Genomic DNA, 19,319 nt, shown 5'->3' with positions numbered 1-19,319 from the left:
GCGTTCGCAATTGCATGCCGTTGAAATACGGCAAGAATCTACATCTGCTCGCTGTACAAGGTCGCAGGTCTTGACTGAGACCGTAGCGACGGTGGCGCCCCCCGCGTACGGAGGTCCGAACGGCATCATGAGGCATGTATGCGTAGAATTATGGAGCAGAAGAGCAGTCTGCTGTTCCCACAGATACCCCCCAGCCCCCCGTTCACCCGTGAGTTACCGCAACTTCTATTATAAAATTCGATTATTCAGCACTGTGTGATTTCACAGCGTCACAATGGCAGACGACGACGGCGTAGGCGATTAACGTTCGTCATTGTCCGTGAGATTGTGATGATTACTCTCACGGCTCGACTGCCTGTATTATATAGTAGATTGATGCTATTAGGATCTCGGCTTATGATCTCTAAGTTGCTGTTAATTCAATTCTGGCCAGGATGACGTCAGCCCGCAAATACCTAGCTACCAACAGCGGCCGGCGGTAGTCACCTGCTGTCTCTCGCCATCGAAACCGGGCGAGCCTCTAGGCGGTCAGATTACACCGTGATAGCTTTTTACGTCTGGTAGAGCGATATTTCACGTAAACGTTTGACTCCTGAGAAACGTATGTTAGTGAGAAGGAGAATGGAGGAATGAGTGCGAGTACAAGGCGGCAAGTATAAGCTGGTAGTTTCACCGGCCGAGTCTTGTAAAATGAACCCTCTTTCGTCCAGTTGTTTAGTGGATTAAAATCATATATCATGCGATTAGATTATTCTATCTATTACGATATACCACACGCGTACAGTATAACACTCTAACAATTCCATATTTCAAAAAGGTTTGCTGCAATTCTGAGTACTCGTCCGAATGCTACACAGTGGGCAGCTCTAACTTTCTCACCGCGATTCTGACGTCAATCACAACCACATTCAAACCAGCGTAGCTACGTTGTCGCGCTATTATCTGGAAAATAACTTATAATTCGAGAAGAAACCTGCGGTGAGGTTTGTAATTCGTTGGTCCGTTGAATGTAGACGGGCCACTGGTGTCGATGAGCCCGTCAGTAGAAGGTTATCGCACCAACTCGCGATTCTGAGAATGCAACAAAAGTCAGGTATTAGATGAAAGAAGACAAGAATGCGTTGTATTTTGGAATCGTATTAGTATTTCGATAGGCATGGTAGATATATATCTAATAATGCTATATATCATATATACTATATCGTTTTCTGACATTATATTCAGATAATATATTATTCGTCCTGTTCAATCAATGGTCTTGTACTAGAAAGCGATCACAAAAATGCGTTACATTTGACACTAAATGCGCTGGGCAAGACACTTTTATGCGCCCCGTGTTCCCCGTGCTGTTCTCTAGCGACGTGCCGAAGCCTTCAGGAATGGCAGGTCTCTTTTATCGACTGTTTCTGTAATAAATTATGCATTTTAGCGGTAGATGAATCGTGCATGTATATTATGTATGTCGTATGGCGATGTGTGTGTGCGTGTCCGTGTGCGCATGCGTGTGCATAGGCGTGTCCCTGAGCGTGTCCAATCGTATATGTATGTTCAAGTGTGCGCATGTACGTGTGCGTATGTCTATCGTAGTGCGCGTGCGATGCGTGTGTGTATCCGTGTGGATGTACGCTATCGCCGCGTGCACGTGGTGTGTATCCGTGTGCGTGTGCGTGGTTTTCATCCGGTGCGCGCCGTTGCGTGTTGTGATTCGATGTTGCGCTGTGCGCGCCGTGCGTGTGTGTATTCGTGTGGGTGTACAGCGTGCGCCGCGTGCAGTGGCGCTGTTGTATCGTGGTGGGTGTGCGCGTGCGCGGCGGTGGTGTTGTATCTTGTGGTGTGTGCGTGTGGTGTTATCTATGGTGAGTGTGCGCGGCGGCGTGGAGCAGTGTGTGTATCTTTTGTGGGTGGGCATGTGTGTATCCGTGTGTGTGTGCGCGTGCGCGCGTGCGTGTGTGTATCTTTGTGGATGTGCGTGTGCGTGTACATCGTTGTTGGCACACATGCCCCCAATTCACATAATAAATACATGATTCGACGTCCTGCTGACATCGCTACATGCTGCTCGGTTCAGAAATCTAGATGCTCTGGATGATCGTAAAAACGTGCATATCGCTTGCAGCATCGACTGCAGCCGCTACTAGCAGTAATTAATGAGCAATTAATGATGACTAATCATGTAGCTATACGTAGTATACGCCCTACGCTCCATCGTATCTCTATCACTCCACTTCCTCTCTCTCTCTCTTCTCTCTTTCTCTCTCTCTCTTCTTTCTCTTTCTCGTCTCTCTCCTTCCGCTCTCTCTCGCCTCTCGTCTCTCTCGGTTCTCTCTCTCTCTCTCTCTCTCTCTCTCTTCCATCGCGCTCTCTCTTCTCTTTCTCTCTCTCTCTCTCTCTCTTTTCTCTCTCTCCTTCGCGCACGTCTCGCTCTCTCATGCTCTCTCTCTCTCTCTCTCGTCTCTCTCTCTCCTCCAGTCTCTCTCTCTCTCTTCTCTCTCTCTTCTCTCTCTCTCTCTCTCTGTCTCTCTCTCTCTCTCTCGATCTCCTCTGCCTCTTCTATCGTAACTGTGGCGGGCTCATTTTCTTTTTATTCATTTACTCCTTTTGTAGATAGTTATTATGGATTCATCTGTATCGCACATCGTGTGTTTTTATTGTTTTACTTACCCGCGCGTCACTTTTACCGAATCTCAGGAATGGCAAATCCTTTTTTCACTGGCACTGAAACGAAATAAAATCGAGGTGTTACCGTTGAATCGCCACCCCTCCTCTGAGCGGCCCGCGGCCCTGCTCTCCCACTGCCTCTCTCGCCACCTCTCCTCCACCACCACCCCTCCTCTCTCGCCACCTCTCCCAACCTCTCCACTCTCCACCGACCGACCCTTCCCTCGCGCCCCTCCTTCATGCCCTGGCGCACGTTGACACGGTCGTCGTGATGACGTGGATTACGGCCGATGGGGACACTCGCATTCTAATGCGGTCCGACCGTCCGTGAATATTCACACATCACGCGTCCGCTTCGCACGTCGAGCATTAACGCGAACACCGTCGCGCAAAAAACAACTCTCCCCGTGAGACGCCTAGCACCAGCTTCATATTACTGCATCTTACTCGCCGTAAGAACAGCTTCCGAGAGGAAGATAGAGTCTGTTAAGGATGATGCTGCCTACCTACGCGACGTTTTTTCGCTAAATTCCCCGTTATTTATCCGTCGTCGCCGAGCCAGAGATTGTCGGCGTGGAGCATGACAGCGTCGGCTCGCGTGTAGTACGCCTGTCGGCTGGCAAGAACCGTGGCGCTGGCAGGTTTTCATGGGTAGGATTTCAAATGAGACGTCGTATTTACGTATGTAGTAGTTGCCGCGTTTTTTTTTCTCTCGTTCGTTCTTGATATAATTCTTCCTCGATGCGAACCGGTGAGGTAATAAGCATGCAGGAGATTAGTAAACTACTACAGATGTAGGATGCTGGAGGGGATCGCAGGCGCGGTTCACGCCTGCTGTCCATCACACACACCACAACAACACACACACGCCACACACACAACCACACACACAACACACACACACACACCACACACACACACTGCACACACCAGCACTCACACGACACACACGCCACACACACACACTGCACACAGACAAACACACAAACACACCAACACACACACCGCAACACGACCACACACCACGAGCACACACACACAACACCCTACGATCGGGTCACACACACCACACCACACACACACACACAGTGCTGCGTTCACGTGTGCTACTACAAGTGCGGCCGACCGGGGGAAGCGCTGCGCGCGCGCCACGCGTGCCGGACTTGCGCGCGAGAATCACGTTCCTAATAAGCCGATAAGTTATTATAGGTTTTCTTCCAGAGCGACACTTTACGGGCGTGCGGCGAGCCACGGTGACGCAGGTGTCTGTCCGCCGCGAGTGCACGAGTCCTGCCAAGTGCGTCATCGATGAAGTGAGCGTAGAGTCGGAGGCGGTACAGGTGCTCAGTCAGCTCGTAATATCGCGAGCTCCGTGTACCGTTTTCCTGTATTCTCGTCTAGATCTCGTGTATCTCGTGTATCTCACTCTACTTCGTGTATCTCCGTGTATCTCCGTTGTACTCCGTGTATCTCCGTGTATCTCCGTCTATCTCCATGTATCTCCGTGTATCTCCGTCTATCTCCGTTTAACTTCGTCTATCTCCATGTATCTCCGTGTATCTCCGTCTATCTCCGTTTAACTTCGTCTATCTCCATGTATCTCCGTATAACTCGTCGTCGCTCCGTGTATCTCCGTGTAACTTCGTGTAACTCCGTGTAAGTCCGTATAACTCTTGTTGTTTTTTTATACTTACCCTGTGACGTGACATTGTCAACATCGGCCAATCATAAAACAACATTACGATACGCGCAACACTCGAGACAATATTTAAGGTAAACAGCGCATACACCGCCGCCGACCGTCGTGGAAACACATGCACACGCTAATGAGATCACAATAAGATGGCGGACATGACGGCATATATAGCGGTGGCCCATCAACGACTGATTCCCATCGCGCTGTTTCTTGTATTATCTCAGCTGTCGTCGGCCGTGCGACGTTATTTTAGCATCTAAGGTGAATGCAGCGCGTCATTTTAGCATCGAAAAGAAATTAATCCGCACAGAAATCGATCACGATGTGACGGGATGTGTCCTCCCCGCTCCATCTTACGTGTCAAGCTCTACCGTGAGCCGTGATCATGCGTGGGTTACCCCCCCCCCCCCCCTCCTCCCCCTCGCGCGCGCGACTCCTTAGACAATTACGTGACTGATGAATGACGACAGTCGACAGCAGTGCTCGGTGACAATGAGCGGTGATCAGTGACAATCAGCGACGACAATGAGCATGTGTCGTGTGCTTGAGGGTGCGCGGTTGTGTTCGCTACGCGGAGAACGACGCACGCGGGGGGGGCGGACAGACCAAGGTGCTCGTTGATGTGACACGCCCCGCTATTACTACGCGCTTATGCTCGCAAAGACGTCGGTTGCAAACCCAACCCGGCGTTTTGATGGAGCAAGAGCATGGTGAGAATTGGGGTGAAAGAAGGTGAAGAAAGTGGAAGCGAAAGAGGAGGGGAGAATGGGAAGAGAAGGAAGAGAAGGAAGAGAAGGAAGAGAAGGAAGAGAAGAAAAATAAAGAATAGGAGGAAGAGGAGGAGAAGGAGGAAGAGGGGAAAAGTACGAGGGTGATAATGCGGGAAATGGGGAATAGGAGGAGCACGAGGCGGCATGGACGGAGAAAGAGAAGGAGAGAGTCGCTGCATGCGGCTGAATGCGCGCGATACCTGCCCGTAGCTGTCATCTTGGTCAATATTGAACTTTGTCACCTGTCCCGCTCTCAATTACACCGCGCGCGAGACAATGCCGCCAAGCAAAGCCGTCGATGTGCGGCTTAGACACTGTTGGTAGAAGCCGGCTGCGGAGACAGATCAATATATCGATGACCAGCTGAGTTCACGGATCAATAATCGAACGCTGAATTTGCCGTGAATAAGCTACTGATCCGTGACGTCGTGGCGACCGCAGGCTGTATCGCTCGAATGAATACTTGACATTAATAGCAGCGGTATAAGCATTCGATGTGTTTTTCATTTGGCAAATTCGTTTCACACCATAGTAGCATATCGTTGCTTCTAATATCAAACGAATATCGGTAAGGGTAACGTAAGGGTATCGATGTGCTTTTCATTAGGCAGATTTGTTTGACATTAGTAGCAACGGTATAATCATATATCGATGCGGTCGTTTCACCGTACAATAATCACTGATGTTAGAACACGCAGCCTGTTTAAAACACGAGTTTAGGGGATACGCTCAGCGACACGTAAATTCCAACAAAGCCGTGACTGTTTGACTCTGCCGCCAGAGCGCGCGTCGCTCTGTAGCAGACATGTTAGCAGCAGCTAGTATTATATATATATATATATTATATACTGTTCGAGAAACCTCGCGCGATAAAAATTTCTCTAACGTTACAGCGTTAAATAAACCTGATGACGTCTATTCTTAGTCAAAACTATTTTTTCCGCTAATTTTAGACTTTAAGGACTTTAGGTTATATGTTAGACCAGTCGACATTGGACTGGCGTTTCGTAGAGACGGTCCAGACGTGCCGTTCAGATGTGTTAACTTAATCTTAATATATGATTATAATATATCTAATTTTTAATTATGACGTTGAAAGCATTACCGTCGATTTGTTTGGAAAAGCGTTGTCTGTTGAATTCACAGCCGTTTGATAAACATCGCGTCATGTTGACGATTACTTTCTCCGTAGAACATTTCTTCATTTGTCGTACATTTTGTTTGCGGCTCGTTCACTTTGTCGATTTATTTCGCTTGATGATCAGACAGAATCCGTGGCAGACAGAATCCGATCTGTAAAGTCGTCACTCTGACAACGACAGATCTGCGTAGACAGCTCGTGCACAGATCTGACGATGTGCTTAACAAAGGTTTTCAACGTAATACGATTTCTAGCGTCTTACGTCGATCGCCACATCCGGATCGAGAAGTCGGCTGCATGTTAGACGTGACAGATGTGACGGCCGAAGGAACACAGACGTGCGGCAACAAAGGAGGAGTTACTATGGTTACTCCTGATATGATACAAGCACAGATGACGTGCAAAGACAACGTGCGACTGATAATTGGGCGCGTGTCATATGTCATAAAAGTATACCTATATATATATGTGGGTGGACGTGCGTGCGTGCGTGCGTGCGTGCGTGCCTGCTTGCGTGGTGCGTGTTTGCGCGTGTGCACGTGTGTGTGTGTGTGTGTGTGTGTGTGTGTGTGTGTGTGTGTGTGTGTGTGTGTATGTATGTGTGTGTGCCTCATACATATACTACCTCAATGAGGTCAACATAGATGTCGTGAATGGGTAGCGTGCGACTGAATAATTGTGCGGGGTCTTATGTCATGTAATATATAATTATGTGCGGGGGTAGACAGTGATACGGCTGTGACGCACGATCCTCGCCTCGTCAGCATCGATCGTGTTTGACAAGCGAGCGATGATACGAATCGCGGGTGGTCGTGTCTCGACTCGCATCCGGATTGCCCAGATCGACGCATTCTTCTGTGTGCGTCGCTTTGTGAAAATAAACTACTATTGCACGGAGAAGCGAGATGTCGCCTTCGCTAATCGGATGCCCTTGAATGGATGTTTCTGTAGAGTAGATGAAAATACTGACCGGATATCTCCGTTGACCGGATGTCCACAAGGACTTCCGATGACGCAGTTGACAACACGTTTACATCAATTGCTTGCCTCCACAAACCGGATCTTTCCACTGACCGGATATTTATCGGACCGGATGTCTCCACTGACCGGATGTCATCCCTGACCGGATGTCTCCATAATAGGCATGCGGGGCAGAAGCTTCTCGAATGATTTCGAAGGAAATAATTGAAATATTTGCCAGTGTCTGCGACTATATTCGTGTCACATGCAAGCGACCACACGCGCACACATGGGCGCTTGATCAATAATCACTTTATAAATAATGTGTGCGAATAATGTATAGCTAAGACGTCGACTGGAATCGCACATATTTTATTATAATAGACGCGGTCTTCTTGTGATGTTTCCGTACATCTTGATTCGATATTTAGAGTGACGAAAGGTAATTGATTTTTCACTCGATAAATGATCGTCAATTTATTCGTTTCTAAAGTGTATACACGTGTGTAGGAAAAATAAACCTGCATTGATTATAAAAACAATTAACGTAAAAGGAATACAAGCTCTTGTTGACACGTGCTACCCATTTATTCTCCAACGAACTGTGCCATATATACGACATGACGATTTCCCAGTCAATTAATGATATGGTTGCATGCATGAGCATTGCATATATTTAGTCGGATGAACTATACCAATTGAAATCCACCTTTTTTTGGAATAACAATCTCGACATTTTACAAAAATTCGAAATGATTTTCTTTTGAGGATTTCGCGTATAGATATTACACAGAATCGTCAATAAATTTCTATAGTATTTGCTATTTGGATAATTTGTGGTTAATGTCACTTAAAAATGATGTTATGATGTATTTGCCCATTCATGCGTTCGTATGAGCGTGCGTGCGATAGTGCGCGTACGTGAGCGTACATTCACGCATGTGCGCTTTTGTTCATGTATGTGAGAGAGGGGGAGTCTGTGTTTATGCGATTGTTTGCTCTCGAGTATTTATGCGTGCGTGCGTGCGTCCTAACCTAAGTGCGTGTGCGTACGCCTGAGTGCGTTAGTGCACGTTTATCCCCGGTGTGCGTGCTAGCCTGTATACACACATAGTTTTGGTGCGCGCGTGCGCGCGTGTTTGATTAGGTGCGTGTGTGAGCGCGAGTCAGAATGCGCGAGTTCACAATAAATTCACAACACAAGCCAGTTATTGAATTCGACACTATACGCTAATATAAACAACTTCCCACAATTCATCAGCTGCGCGGGCATGCCACCGGACGCCATGTTTACGCAAGTTCCGGATCTATAACCGGAACTATCGGGTTCCGCATCACTGCCGGCAACGAACGGCCATTTCCCGGGCTGTGCGCGAGGAAAAAAACTCTGATCACTTGCTTGATCACGTGCGTGTTGGAACGCAGACGCCCCGAGCTCTAATATAGTACACGGCGTCGCTGCATGCCGTGAAACTACGCAAGAATCTACATCTGGTCGCTGTCAGGTCGCGTCTGCTGAGACGTAGCGACGGTGGCGCCCCCCGTACGGAGCACGGACGGCATCATGACGGCATGTATGAGTAGATTAGAGCAGAAGAGCCAGTCTGCTGTTCCCACAGATACCCCCCCCCACCCCCCGTTCACCGTGAGTTAACCGCAACTTCTATATAAAATTCGATTATTCACGCTGTGTGATTTCACAGCGTCACAATGCAGACGACGACGCGTAGGCGATTAAGTTCGTCATTGTCGTGAATTTTGGATTACTCTCACGCTCGAATGCCTGTATTATATAGTAGATGATCTTATTAGGATCTCGCTATGAATTCTAATTCTTGTTAATTCTAATTCTGCCAGGCATGACGTCAGCAGCAAATACCTACTACCAACAGCGCCGCGCGTAGTCACCTGCTTCTCCGCCATCGAAACCGGCGACCTCTAGCGGCCAGTTAACACCGTGATAGCTTTTTACGTCTGTAGAGCATATTTTCACGTAAACTTTGACTCCTGATGAAGTATGTTAGTGAGAAGGAGAATGGCAGGAATGAGTGCGAGTACAAGCCAAGTATAAGCTGTAGTTTCACCGGCGAGTCTTGTAAAAATGAACCCTTTTCGTCCAGTTGTTAGTGGATTAACATCATATTATATGCGATTAGTATTATCTATACATATACACACGCGTACAGTATAACACTCAACAATTCATATTTCAAAAAGATTTGCTGCAATTACATCGTCCGAATCTAACAAGTGGCAGCTCTAACTTTCTCACCGTTGTGACGTCATTCCAACCACATTCAAACCACGGTAGCTACTGTCGCGCTATTTACTGGAAAATAAATTGTAATTCGAGGAAGAAACCTCGTGATTTTGTAATTTGTGGTCGTTGAATGTAGAGGGCACTGGTGTCGATCGCCCGTCACGTAGAAGGTCATCGCACAACTTCCGATTCTGAGGAATGCAACAAAAGTCAGGTATTAGATAAAGGAGAGAAGAATATGTTGTATTTGAATCGTATAGTATTTCGATTACATGGCTAGATATATATATCGATATGAGTATTAGTATATTATTATATAATATAATTACTGGCGTCTGTATGACATTATATTGTGATAATATATATTACGCTGCCTGTTTCAATTCATGTCCTCACTGTACTACAAAAGCGATACAAAAAATCGCTTACATTTGAGGGAGAGGCAATGCGGTGGCAAAGCACGCTTTATTGCCCCCGGATGTTCGCCTGTGCTGTTCTCAGCGACGTCACGCGAACCTCATGGAAATGCGCAAGGTCTTCTTTTATGCGACTGAGTTTTCTGTAATAAAATTATGCATATTATAGCGTAGAATGATCGTGCTGTATAATATGTATGTACGTATGGCGTGTGTGTGCGTGTCCGTGTGCGCATGTGTTGTGCGTGTCCGTGTGGCGCATGCGTGGTGGGAGGTGAAGAGGTGTGAGGGTGGCGGCATGAGCGTGTCAATATCGTATATTATGTTCAAGTGTGGGGCGGCGATGTCGTGTGGGCGTATGTGCTAGTCTGTTGTGCGCGGTGCGTGTGTGTATCCGTGTCGCGGTGTACGATTCGCGGCGGTGCGGTGTCGGTTGTATCCGTTGTGCGTGTGCCTATGCCGTGGCGCGCGTGCGTGTGTGGTGGAGTCCGTGGTGCGTGTTGCGTGTCAGCTCGCGTTGCGTGGTGTAATTCGTGTGGGGTGGTACACGTGCGCGGGTGCCTGTGTGCATATAGGGTGTGGCGCAAATTGGGTCAGGATAAGCGTCAGCGTGCGTGTGTGTATCCCGTGTGGGTGTGCGCGTAGCGCTGCGTGGCGTGTGGTGCTAATCTTTTGTGGGTTGTAGCAGTTAGCGTGGTACGATCGTTGTTGCACACATGCACCAATATATCAAAGCATAATAAATAAATTGATCGGGCGTCCTGTCTGACAACAGCTGTTGCTACATGCTGCTCGGTTCAAGTAAAATCTAGATGCTCTGGAAATGAATCGTAAAAACGTCATATCGCTGCAAGCATCGACTGAGCCGCGCTACTAACGCCATGTAATTAATGGAACGAATTAATATGAGCTAATCACGTTCCATGTAGCTATAGGCGTATAGTGGATGGATAAAAAATAAAAAGTAGGTAAAAACAAAAAATGGTAAATAAATTTTAAATAAGCCCATTACGCTCCATCGTATTGCTGCGTATCACTCCAGCTCGTCTTCAGCTCTTTCTCTCTCTATCCCGCCTCGCTTTCACTCTATCTCTCTCTCTCTGCTTCGGTCGTCTACTCTCCTCGGTCTTTCCGCTCTCTCTTCTGCACTTGATCTCTCTTAGTCGCCGTGTCTCTCCCCTCCTCGGGCGGGCAGTTAGCCCGGTCTTCATTTGATCCTGATCTCTCTCCATTTAGCGGCTTCTCTCTCTTCTCATCGTCTCGTCAGTCTCTCTCTCTCTCGATCCTCTTCTCTCTCTCATCTTCTCTCTTCTCCGTCACCTTCGTTTCCGTATAGTCTCTACTCGTCCGTCCGCTTCTCTACTCCACCGACCTTCTCCTCTCTCTCTCTGCTCGTCTTCTCTCGTCGCTGTTTTTTCTCGACTGCTCCCTTTACTCGTTTTCTGCGGGGCTCTCTCTCCTGGGAATTTCTCCTGTCTGCTCTTTGGCTCTACTCTCTCGTCTCTCTCTCCTCTCTCTGCTGCTCTGAGTCGTAACTGTGCGGGGCTCAATTCTTCTTTTATTCATTCACTCCTTTTTGTAGATCTTTATTATAATTCATCTGTATCCAAGCACAGCGGTGTGTTTTTTATTGTTACCTTACCCGACCGCTGCGTTTCCGACTAATTTTACCTGAAGAATCTCAAGGAATGGCCTACAAATGCCTTTTCAGCTGGCCACTAGAAACGACATATAAAATCGAGGGTGTTACCGTGAATGCGCCCAGCCCTCCTCTCTCGCGCAGCCTCTCCTCCCCACGCACCAACCCCTCCTCTCTCGCCAGCGTCTACCTCCACGCACCCCCCCCTCCTCTCAGCGTCACTCTTTACTCCCAGATCCATCCGACCGCTTTTCCGTCCGCGCGCCGCTCCTTCAATGCCCTGGCGCAGTGTTTGACACGGTCGTCGTGAATGAACGTGGATTTACGGCGATGGGGACACTTGAGGAGTTCGCATTCTGATGGCGGTCCGACGGAACGCGTCGTGAATATTCACACATCAGCGCGTCCAGCTTCGCATCGTGGCGAGCATTAACGCGAACACCGTCGCGCAAAAAACAACATCCTCGTTCAGACGCCTAGCACCAGCTTCATATTACTGCATCTTACTCGCGTAAGAACACTTCCGAGAGGAAGATAGAGTCTGTTAAGGATGATGCTTGCCCTAACCTAGCGGCGACGCTTTTTTCGGCGTAAAAGGTTCCCCGTTTATTTATACCAGTCGTCGCCGAGCCCTAGAGATCAGTCGCGGTGGCGCAATGACAGCGTCGGCTCGCGTGTAGTACGCCTGTCGGCTGGCAAGAACCGTGGCGCTGGCAGGTTTTCATGGGTAGGATTTCAAATGAGACGTCGTATTTACGTATGTAGTAGTTGCCGGCGCGTTTTTTTTTACTCGTTCGTCGTTCTGATTATAATTCTTTCGAATGCGACCGGTGAGGTAAATAAGCATGGCAGGAGATTAGTAAACTACTAGGGCAGATGTCGGGATGCGATTGGCTAAGCGGGATGCGGCAGGCGCGGCTTCCACGCCTGCCGTCCTCACACACACAACCACACACCCACACACACTCACACACACACACACACACACAAACACCACAGCACACACACACACACAGCCCCACAACCACCACACACACACAGCACCAAATCACCACAAACAAACACAATGATCACTTGCACACTACAGCACACACACAGCACACACACGCCCTTCCACCACACACACACACAACACTGCCACAAACATGCCTGCGTTCAGCGGTGTGGCTACTACAAAATGCGAGCCGCCGGGAGCCCGCTGCGCTGCCGCGGCCACGCGTGCCGAACTTGCGCACGAAGGAGATCACGTCCTATAAGTCCGAAACTAAGTATATTAATCAGGGTTTCTTCTCGAGGCGACACTTTACGGCGCTCCGCGGGCCACGTGACGCAGGTGTTCCAGTGAGCCGAGTCACGCAGTCCTGCAAGTGCGTCATCGATGAAGTGACGTAGAGGGAGGGCGGTAGCGGAGCTCAGTCCAAGGCTCGTAATACGGCGACGGCTCCGTGTACTTCCTTTGTAATCTGCCGTGTATCTCCGTGTATCTCCGTCTATCTCGCGTCTGATGCTCGTTGTATCTACCGTCTATCTCCGTGTATGCTCCGTGTATCTCCGCGCTATCTACATGTATCTGCGTGTATCTCCGTCTATCCCGTTTAAAACTTCGTCTCATTCCATGTATCTCCGTATAACCCTCGTGCGTTCGCTCGCGTGTATGCTGCCGTGTAACTTCGTGTTACCTCCGTGTAAAGTCCGTATACCTTGTTGTTTTTTTATTACTTACCGCTGTGACGTTGACATTGTCAACATCGCCAATCATAAAACAACATTACGATACGCGCAAACACCGAGACAATATTTAAGGTAAACAGGCCGGCATACACCGCCGCGCGACCGTCGTGACAACACATGACACGAACGCTTAATGAGATCACCAATAAGATGCGCGGACGGGATGACGGCATATATAAGCGGTGGCGCGGCATCAACGACTGATTCCCAATCGCGCTGTTTCTTGTATTATCTCAAAGCTGTCGTCGGCGCGTGGCGACGATTATTGTTAGCCCATCATAAGGTGAATGGTTCGCGCGTCATTTATTAGGCCATCGGAATAAGAAATTAATCCGTCACAGAATCAAGATCACAGATGTGAGGCGGGATGTGTCCTCCTCGGATGAACCCCGCTCCATCTTACCGTTCAAGCTCTACTGCCGTGAGCCTGATCATGCGTGGGTTACCCTCCCCCCGGCCTCTCCTCGCTCCCCCTCAGCGCGCTGTAGCGGACTGCCCTTAAGACAAATTAGCGTGAGCTGATTGATGACGACAGTCGAGCAGCCAGTGTCCGGTGACAATGAGGGTGATGCAGTGAGAATCAGCGACGGGGCGACAATGAGCATGTGTCGTGTGCCTTGAGGGTGCGGGCGCGGGTTGTGTTTCGCACGCGAGAACGACGGGGGCAGACGCGGGGGGGCGTCGACAGACCCGCAAGGTCGCCTCGTTTGATGTGAACACGCGGCCGCTATTACTACGCGCTTATGCTCGCAAAGGACGTCCGGTTCAAACCCAAACGCGGCGTGTTTGAATGGAGGAAGAGCATTTGAGATTGGGGCTGAAAAGAAGGTGGAAGAAAGTGGAAGGCGAAAGAAGGAGGGGTAGAATGGGAAGCAGAAGGGAAGAGAAGGAAGTAGAAGGAAAGAGAAAGGAAGAGAAGAAAAATAAAGAATAGGAGGAAGAGGAAGGAGAAGGAGGAAGAGGGGAAAAGTACGAGGGTGATAATGCGGGAAATGGGGAATAGAGGAGCACGAGCGGCATGGACGGAGAAAGAAAAAGGAGAGAGTCGCTGCATGCGCTGAACTGCGCGCGATACCCTGCCCGTAGCTGTCATCTTGGTCAAGTATTGACTTTGTGCACCTGTCCCGCTGCTCATTACACGCGGCGCAGAGACAATGCCGCCAAGCAAAGCCGAGTCGATGTGCGGCTTAGAACAACTGTTGGTAGTCGGCCTGCGAAACATAATTTTTAAATAATTTCTTTCGACTGACCCAGCCTGATTCACGGATCAATAATCGACGCTGAATTTGGCCGGTGAAATAGGCTACTTGATCCGTGAGCGTCGTGGCGACCCGCAGGCTGTATCGGCTCGAATCGAATACTTGACATTAATAGCAGCGGTATACCAGGCATTGCGATGTGTTCTTTCATTTGGCAAATTCGTTTTTCAGCCAACCATAGTAGCATATCGTTGCTTCTAATATCAAAGCGAAATCGGTAAGGCGTAACGTAAGGGTAATTGGATGTGCTTTGTCATTAGGCGCCAATTTGTTTGACATTAGTAGCAGAACGGTACATCAATCATGAATATGATGCGGTCGTTTCACCGTAACAATAATGCAGCTGATGTTAGAAAACGCAGCTGTTAAAACACGAGTTATGCGGGCTATACGCTCAGCGAGCACGTAAAATTCCCACACAAGGCCGTGACCTGTTTGACTCTGCGGCCAGACGCGCGCGTCGCCGTCTGTAGCAGACATGTTAGCCAGGCAGCTAGTATTGATATATATATATATATATATATATACTGTTCGAGAAACCTCGCAGCGATAGAAAATTTCCTCTTAACGTTACAGCGTTAAATAAAACCTGATGACGTCTATTCTTAGTCAAAACTAATTTTTTCGCGGCTCAATTTTAGGAAATTTAAGGAGCTTTAGGTTATATGTTAGACGCAGTCGAGCATTGGAGCTGCGTTATCGTAGAGACGGTCCAGCAAGCACGTCCGTTCAAGCAATGTGTTAACTTAATCTTAATATATGATTATAATCATATCTAATTTTTAATTATGACGTTGAAAAGCGATTACGGCAGTGCGATTTGTTTGGAAAAAGGCTTGTGCTGTTGAATTCACAGCCGTTTTGATAAGCATTCGAGCGTCATGTTGACGAATTACTTTCTCGCGTAGAAACAATATTCTTCATTTGTCGTCATTTTGTTTGCGGCTCGTTCAGCATTTGTCGCAATTTATTTGCGCTTGATGAATCAGGACAGAATCGCGTTGCAGACAGAATCCGATGCTGTAAGTCCGTCACTCCTGACACGACGAGATCTGTGTAGACAGGACTCGTGCACAAGATCTGAACGTTGTGGCTTAACAAAAAGGCTTTTCAGACGTAATAACGATTTCTGAGCGTTCTTACGTCGATCGCCACATCCGCGATCGAGAGCAGGTCGGCTGCATGTTAGATCGTGACAGATGTGACGGCGAAGGAACATCAGACGGTGCGGGCAACAAAGGAAGGAGTTACTATGGTTACTGCCTGAATGATACATCAGCACAGATGGACGTGCAAAAGACAACGTGCGATGATAATTGCCTGCGTGTCATATGTCAATAAAGTATACTATATAGTATATAGTATATATATATTTATGTATACTATAATATAATATATATAATAATATACACCCCTGTATATATATATATAGTTATATATATATAATGTATCCATATATAGTATATATACATGTACTATATATATGTACTATATATACTATATATGTACGTACATGTATATATAATATATATAATATATATATAGTATATATATATATGGGTTGGAACGTGCGCTCCTGCGTGCGTGCGTGCGTGCGTGTCGTGCGTGCGTAGCGTGCGTGCTTGCGTGAAAATGCGTGTTTGCGCGTGTGGCCACGTGTGTGTGTGTGTGTGCTGATCGTGTGTGTGTGTGTGTGTGTGTGTGTTGTGGCGTGTGTGTGGCGCGCGTTTGTGTGTGTGCGTGTGTGTGTGTGTGTCGTGTGTATGTGTGTGTGATATGTGTGTGTATGTGTGCTGTGTGTGTGTGTGTGTGTGTGTGTGTGTGTGTGCGCGTGTGTGTGTGTATGTGTTTGTGTGTGTGTTATGTATGTGTATGTTGTGTGTGTGGTGTGTGTGTGTGTGTGTGTGTGTGTGGTATGTGTGTGTGTGCTGTGTGGTGTGTATGTGTTGTGTGTCGTGTGTGTGTGTTGTATGTGTATGTGTGTGTGTGTGTGTGTGTGTGTGTGTGGTGGTGTGTTTGGGGGGCTATGTGTGTGGTGTTGCGTGTGTGTGTCTGCCTCATACGTATACTACCTGTTCCAATAGAAGGGTCAACATAGATCGGTGAAAGGGAGCGTGGCGAGCTGATAATTTGTTTGCGGCGTCTTTATGTCATAAGTAATATATAATTATGTGGCGGGGGAGCGTGCGTGCGTTTTATGCGTGCGTGCGTTTTATGCGTAGGTGTTTGCGTGTTTAATAGCGTGTTCGTGATTGGCGTGTGGGCCGTGAGTATTAATATGCGTTGTGTGGTTTGCGTGTTTATGCATGTGTGTTTACGTGTTTATGCGTGCGTGATTGCGTGTGGGCGTGAGTATTTATGCGTGTGTGTGTTTCCGTGTTTATGCATGTGTGTGTTTACGTGGTTGTGCGTGTGTGTGTTTCCGTGTTTATGCATGTGTGTGTTTACGTGGTTGTGCGTGTGAGCGTGCGTGCATGTGTGCCCAATACGTATACCACCAACATCAAACTAATAACGTCTCCTATAAGCTGTTGAGATGAGTTTCCTAGCTACCTCAATCATCACGAAATGTTGACCACAGTATTATTTCAATAATAAAGCAAACATGTATCATTTCCGTTATGCATGTCCTTCTACGAGAATTTGCATTTTAAACAGCACTTGATTGCCTATATATGCGACACACTTGATTCATCGTTGTATTTTATGCTTAATTACATGACGCGGCAGCAGGCGAGTGGCCGGACAGAATATCAAGCAAGCTCGGATACGCATCCCTCACAGGTTTTTCTATTCCTGTTAGGGTTTAGCAATGCAAAGCCTGAACGTAAGGCGGATGTCAGACGAACGTGAAGAAAAAAACGATGTAAAACCCTAACCCTAATCGCATCAATTCTTATTTTCAACACGCCATATACGTAATAGACTGCAGCGTGCGACACGCAAAGATGGCAGCCATGAGTCACTGATGCCCCAACCGACGTGTCGAAGACGCCATCTATCGTAGAAGGTGGGTACTATATTATAACAACCAACGGTACTTTATTACCCGTAATGCTGAAAGTAAGATGTATGTGAAAATTTCTGCCCGCATACACATGTTCCATTTTATCACATCAATCTGGAATCATAATCAATCCGGGAATTATCGAGAATTATTGAATCGAAGATAAGAAAGTAAATGATATCCAATGCACGTAAACAGTCTCCCTACTACAGTCAGTCAGTCAGCCCAACATAGACTGCCTGATTAGGCTTGTTTTAACTACCTACCATTGACCATGGAAGGCTAATAATAGTTATTTGCATTGCTGCTTATGCTTCACCAGCTTAACCTCACAAGTATTCACGATTTAAATTTGTTTACTCGGCATTCTGTTTCCTCGTTTCTGACCTTTAAGACAAGTCCAAGATCACTTCCCGTATCCTTATCGTAATCCTATACTGATAGATAGTTGTTTTTTTTAACTACGAGTTATGAATTTCGATAATATAAGAAAATCTCCAACGTTTATCTAGTACTGTTTTGCTTACTCATGCCACTACAGATCAAATTTCACATATCCACTCGTTCTCCCGGCGTAATAGGTACCGGCGGTTGTCATAAACGTGCCCTCCATCATAGAACTGGCTGTGATGCCACGCCGTAGTGGTATTCCCACAAAGCATATATATCTATATATATATCAGGAGTTAATAAAGTCAAATTTGTCTTTATTAACTCCTGATATATATATATATAGATATGCCCAATCCTAAACCTCAACATCAACAGGTCGTTTAGAAGGTGGTCTTTCTCTCGCTAGGTGGCTACTTAGCGCGTTACGCTATATTTTTTTTCATTAGCTGCGGACTGATTTGGAGAGGCGTTGTCGCCGAGAAAGCGGGGCGCGGGCGTAAGTGTGGCCACTAACAGTCGTAACTAGCTAGCCTCGCCCCGTCGCCTACAGCTAGCACACGTCGCATTGTAACACTAACTACTGCCTAAAGAAGGCAACGCGCTGGCGTCTGTCACCGAATTAAGCTCCGAGAAAAAATGGCTAGCGACCGAGCGGTGCTCGTTTAACTTGATTATCTTTGTTGCGTAGTCACTTTTCTTCTGTCTGCACGCATACCTGCGCCGATCTTGCATTCCGTAGCGAAAATTACCTCCCGACTGCGAACGCTAATCATATATTTCTGCGCATTAACCATCACTGCGTCTCGTGTTCTGTTACAACTGTAGTTTAACTTTCCATTTCCGCTTCGATTTATGTTAATTCTATTTGACTTTCTGTATTTATTTTGCAATCCGGATCAGCGTAGCTTACGATTAGTAATTACATACTAATTCCGATAGATGTCGCGCATTGACTGTGACATACTGGGACTACGATATCGAGTAGATAATTTAAAAAGGGCATCCGCTTGAATTATTTATCCAATGTCACGTTCGGTAGAGCCTAGCTCGCGGGTATTGTAGTAGTTACCACTCTAATGAGATCACGCCTATCAAACGGTGCCTAATTAACAACACTACGCATATCGCGAAATTTCAAGCGCATCTTAAAGATTATCAATGCACTGTAAAAATATTGACTAAAACTGCATAACTTACCGGTAGCACGCATAGAAACACACTTGGCTCGCATGCCGTGAATTTTAACGTGACACAAGTAATGCTTACATCAATGTGAGTAATCAGTAGAATTCAAGCGTCGTCATTGTACGTGAATCGTGATATAATCTCAGAATGTGATTGACTGTGGATCATCATATTATTTATTATAATATATATATATATATATAT

At 47.2% G+C, this 19,319-nt stretch overlaps 1 long non-coding RNA gene across 1 annotated transcript in view; it reads right to left on the bottom strand.

Moving 5' to 3' along the window:
• Window positions 1-1,373: 1,373 nt before the first annotated feature.
• Window positions 1,374-19,319, bottom strand: part of LOC106806233 — a 19,196-nt gene continuing 1,250 nt past the window's right edge. Inside the window, exons 2-3 of the long non-coding RNA XR_001393518.1 lie at window positions 2,662-2,715; window positions 1,374-1,406 (exon numbers count right to left, since the gene is read on the bottom strand). This is a non-coding gene — a long non-coding RNA (uncharacterized LOC106806233). The remainder of the gene's footprint in view (window positions 1,407-2,661; window positions 2,716-19,319) is intronic.

The sequence above is a fragment of the Priapulus caudatus genome, unplaced genomic scaffold (genome assembly GCF_000485595.1).
Source record: "Priapulus caudatus unplaced genomic scaffold, Priapulus_caudatus-5.0.1 Scaffold149, whole genome shotgun sequence".
Classification (NCBI taxonomy): Eukaryota; Metazoa; Priapulida; class Priapulimorpha; order Priapulimorphida; family Priapulidae; genus Priapulus; species Priapulus caudatus.
The sequence above is the reverse complement of the archived record's forward strand: the minus strand, read 5'-3'. Positions and strand labels throughout refer to the sequence as shown.